Below are 5,774 nucleotides of genomic sequence, written 5' to 3'. Positions count from 1 at the left end.
TTTTGTGGTAGATGATGAGAATAGATTATTTTATTTTATTTAACTTTAATCACTAATTTCCAAAATTAACCTTTTTAATTCATTCAATTTTCAATGATGACTATTCATGCTTATCCACTAATAACTCAAAATGGCCTATTTAATACCTTTGTCTATTAGAACTCAATCTTTGCACTTAATGCAATTTAGTCCTTTTCATCAAATTAGGTATGTAAATAGTAAAATTTCTTAACGAAAATTTTTTACGGTATTTCTATCATATTGTAGACCATATAATAATAAATAAATAATTTTTTTTGAATTCAAATTTGTGGTCCCAAAACCACTGTTCTGATTTCACTAAAATAGGGCTATTACAAGTATACAGTTGGGAAGTCGAGTCGATCGTGCTGTATTCAAATTCCTACAAACAAATTAGTGTGTCCAGGTGGGAAAAGGCTAGTTGGATTCTGTTAAGAGAGATAGTGATCGAATTTAAACACCCACGCGGTTGATGCTGTTGATCTGAGTTGGGTTCTTCAGAATGCAAGGCTATCGGGGTCTTAAATTGTGAATGTAGGTATTGTAGTTAGATAATCAGTAAGGGTTGGTTTGTAGGTCGCACTAGAATCAACTACGAAAGAATGAATTGGCGATTGGGACGTTCTTGATCGCTATAACCAACTTATCGCTTGGAAGGGAAAATCCATATTTCAAGGATCGATTCAAGTTCGGAGTATACCGAGGCTAACACTAAGCATTAATATATTTAATTCACCAGTTTATTTTTTTTCACTTAATTTATTTTGCAATCACAATTCTGTTTTTATTTTATTTTATATATTTATTTATTTATTATTATCTTATTAAACTAAAACCCCCTTATTTATTTACTTTTCAACTTTACAACCCACAGGTCATGGGCACGACTATTACGACGACAATAATACTGGTCGTGAGAAAAATCAAAATTAGATAACCAATCCCTACGGATTCGACCCTACTGCTCTATACTGCTATTCAGTGTTATTTTGTCGTAGGCATTTATATTTGATGGTTTCGATGCCTACCAAGTAATCCTTACAAGATTGATGTGTTTGCCAATTAAAAATAAATACAAATAATAACAATTGAGTTGAATGGATACAATGAAAGATCACAAGTGTTTACAAGAAGAATATGAAATATATAACCACTAAGGTTGTTTTGATTGATCTTTAAGCTTGATGATCTCTTTTCTTGTTGTATGACCTTTGGAAAATGGTATTTATACCCTTTAATTCATTTCCAACCGTTGAGATTATTGGAAACATGAATAGAGTCGTTAGGGATAAAAAGTTACCATATCATTAAATTGACCTTCAACAAAAGGTATCGAAAATTTTTCTATGAGTATTGATACTATTAGCATTTAATGTTTGATTCAATGGCCGTTAAAGTTAGTTTACAACGATACCAAAAACATATTATTGATACCTGGTAAAAGGTATTGATACTTTTTGTAAATCATTGAAAACATAATGTCAATTTGGTATCGATATTGGAATGGGTATCAATATTTTGAAAACTATTGATATTAGGCCAAAAGTATACTTTTGGCCTGTAGTAATCTTGACTTGTTCAAAAATAGTTTTAATATGATTAAAAAGTTTAACTCAATTGAAACCATTTTAACTTGATTTTATCAATTTTGTTCAACTTTAACTTTTATTCAAAAACACTTTAATTTGTTATATCAAAACTTATTATTAAATAAAGCTTAGTTTAATAATCTCTCCTTTTTATATAATAAAATATTTGGTAAATTTTTTAATAAATTTCTCCCTTAATAAAATTCATCTTCAATTTAGGCTCCCCCTATATAAAATTCATTTTAAATTTAAAGCTAATAAGAATGAAAAATGAAAAGGTCGTCTTATTCAAAACCCCAATTATGAAATCCCCTCTCTCCCACTTCACACCTCTGAACGCACCGTTCTTATAGAGAGAAAGGCACTTTCACACCTTCTTAACCCGAAATGGCTGGGGGAGAGGAAAGGTTCCTTTTTTTAGGGTACTCCTGGAAACAGATCCAGTAGAGACGAGGTGGGGCCTATAGCTCAAAAGTTTAGAGCAAGTTTGACATTCATTTTACTTTGAAAACTTGGTCAGTGAATTTGGCATATTATCAATTAATCATAATCAATCAACTATAAAATTTACCTTTCTTCATTAAGTTTACCTTTCTCTTCTCTTCCCTTTTGTTATATAAAAAAATACTCAAATAAAGCTTAAAAGGAAAAGAAAACAGTTAGTCCAAAGATAGATGTAAAAAAATAAAAAAAACAAGTGAACTAACATACCAAAAACATCAAGGTGCAATCACATAGAATTTGCATTTGTGTTGTTCACCTTGAAGCAATGCACCTTTCCCTACAAACATATAACTAATTTTTTTTTTGTTTTTGGTACCCAATTTCTTTTGGATCTATAAATATTAGTTTCCAAGATTTTAGCCCTTTTAGCTATCCATTTAGAAAGGATATCCTTATCTTTAGTAGCAATGAGTCCTTTAGGGACCCATATACTCTTAACAATTTTTCTTTTGTAAAAACTTGAGGATCTCTATGTTTATAGAAATTAAAGTTATTTTTAACAAAGTTTTATTTTGAATTTTCTCCTCTTTCAAACTTTTTTTCAAAATTTTTTTAGAGTGAGCTTTGTCACTCTTAAGCAACTCAAGTTGCTTTTGATGATCATCATGAAATTTAGAAATCAAATTATGCAAGTATTGGTTCTTTTTCTCTAAATCGTTTAAAATAACTTGCATATCATGAATTTTACTTTCAAGTTCACAATTGGCTTTGGAGAGTGAACTATTTTCATCTTTCAATTTAGAAATTGTTTTTTTATATTTTGAAACCATAGTTTCAAACTCCAAACTTAATTCATCATAGGCATCTTACAACTCATCAAAAGAATAATGATTTGAAATAGATGAGTTAGAAGTTACCTTAGAGTCATTGATGGCTATAAGGCACAGGTTGGCTACTTCTTGATCTTCATCATCGAATGAATCCTCATCACTCCAAGTAGCCACATAAGATTTAAGCTTTTGTTTGCTTGATCCCTTCTTTTTCTATTGAGGGCACTCAAACTTGATGTGTCCCAATTTCTTGCAGTCATAGCAAATAATAAGATCTTTTTCCTTGGTAGATTCAAACTTCAATTCTTCCATCTTTTGGAATCTTTTTCCTTTATTGGACTTTATGAACCTCTTGAATCTCCTAGCAAACATCTCTATCTCTTTGTCTTCATCCACCTCTTCACTTAATTCACTATCTTCATTTGTGGTGGATTTTAAAGCAATACCAACATTCTTCTTCATAACTTTTTCTTCTTCAGCCCCTTTGTTGAGTCTCATCTCATGTGTAAGCAAAGAACCGATGAGCTCATCCATTGTCAAAGTTTCTAAATTTTTTACTTCTTCAATTGTGGTCACCTTAGCTTCCCAAAATGTAGGTAATCTTTGAAGCATTTTCCTTATCACCTCTTCAATTGGATAAGTCTTTCCATAAGACTTCAATCAATTTATGATGATAGTAAATCGATCGGACATCTCCTTAATATCCTCTTCGGGTTTCATTTTGAAAGTTTCATAGTTGAGTGTAAGAATTCCAACTTTAGACTTCTTCACTTGGTTAGTGCCTTCATGGGTGACTTTAAGCTTGCCCCATATCTCCTTGGCGTTTGAGTAAGAGGAAACTCTACTATACTCATCCGGACCAAGTGTACAAAATAGAATGTACATTGCCTTGGAATTGAGTTGAATGCTTCTCCTATCTTTCTCATTACATTCCTTCTTGCTTTTTGGAACTAAAAGCTCTCCTTGTTTAGATGGAATTGAAGGACCATCCATAATAATATCCCAAATGGTAAGATTATTTACTTGGATGAATAACATCATTCTTGTCTTCCAATAGTAGTAATTAGCACCATTGAAATAAGGAGGTTTGGAGATAGATTGAGACTCACCAAAGAAATTTGACCCGAAAGTAGTTGTCATCATTGTAGAATGAGTTGATTATCATTTGAGCTTCTTCGATGATCTTCTCTTAGTTGTTAAATCATCTTTAGATACTGCTTTGATACCAATTGTTAGCTCGAAAGATCAACTCGAAATCACCAAGAGGGGGTAAATTGATTTCTTAAAAATTTAGAAAAGTTAGAAAGAAATGATAGAAACGATGAACGATTCAATTTCTAGTGGTTCGGCCCCAATTGCCTACTCTACTACCTTAACTTTCCACAACTAAGGGTTTTTCCAAATTGACAACCTTTGAGGATAATGTTTAACCTTACAATCTCCCTTAAGTTTTCTATCCAAAATCTTAAGATTGAAACTCCCTTAAGGTTTCTACTCAAACCTTATTACTCAACCCTCTCAAAGAGAATAACAAATAACAAACTAAGAAGTAATCCTTACAAGATTGATGTGTTTGCCAATTAAGCACAAATACAAAGAATAACACTTGAGCTGAATTAATACAATGAAAGCTCACAAGTGTTTACAAGAAGAATATGAAAGAATTAAGCACTAAGGTTGTTTTAATTGATCTTTAAGCTTGATGATCTCTCTTCTTGTTGTAAGACCTTTGAAAGATGGTATTTATACCCTCTAATTCATTTCCAACCGTCGGGGATGAAAATACTAGATCATTAAATTCACCTACAACAAAAAGTATCAATATTTTTCCTAAGAGGATCGATATTATAGCATTTAATGTCTGATTTAGTGACCATTACAGTTAGTTTACAACGATACCAAAAATAGATTATCGATACCTAGTAAAAAGTATCGATACTTTTTGAAAAGGTATCAATAATTTTTGTAAATCAATAAAAACATAATGTTAATTCGGTATCGTTATTAGAATGAGTATCGATAATTTGAAAACTATCGATACTTGGTCAAAAAGTATCGATACTTTTTGGCCTGGAGCAATATTGACTTGTTTAAAAACAGTTTTAATATGATTGAAAATGTTTAACTCAATTGAAACTATTTTAACTTGATTTTTCAATTTTGCCCAATTTTGTTCAACTTAACTTTTATTCAAGAACACTTTAATTTGTTATATCAAAACATATTATCAAATAAAGCTTAGGTTAACACAAAACAATATAGTTGCTAATTGAATGCCTTGATAATGTTTCATTGTTATTTTAAATGCTATTTTGTGCCTAATTTATGATTGTATTGTGTCTTAGAAAATTCTATTGAATGTGACTACCACACCTCGAATTGTTATATAAATATATATGTTTGTATCTGATTAGAATGCTTTTATTGTTAACTTACACATTGGTTGCTTAAAATGTATTATTAGATCACCATTGAGCTATGAAAATCTCAATGCTCAAATTTTTAATTTCGTTGATTGGTAGTTCGTCAGTTTGTGGTCGAGCAGCAGCATTGCCAAAGAGTCTCTGCAATTCTTATTTGTAAAGGCCCTTTACTTATTAAAGTTGGCATGTACTTAGGATTTGTTAATTGATTGACTTAAGTGTTTGAATTTTATTTCTAAACTTATTTGATTATTTGATCAACTTTTTTTTAATGTTTTATTATTTGTGTTATATGTTTTTATATGTTTGTGTTTTAATTTGTATTGATTGAATGATTGATCGAGTGAGTCACTCTAGCAACCATGATGACTCTTCGGATCCAACCGAACTTCTGGGTCAGGTTTTGGGGTAATATAAGACTTGTGTTGAGTGCATGATGTTGGATGTCCATCATGCTTGAGATGAGC

Source organism: Gossypium raimondii, chromosome 3 (assembly GCF_025698545.1).
Source record: "Gossypium raimondii isolate GPD5lz chromosome 3, ASM2569854v1, whole genome shotgun sequence".
Lineage (NCBI taxonomy): Eukaryota > Viridiplantae > Streptophyta > Magnoliopsida > Malvales > Malvaceae > Gossypium > Gossypium raimondii.
The sequence above is the reverse complement of the archived record's forward strand: the minus strand, read 5'-3'. Positions refer to the sequence as shown.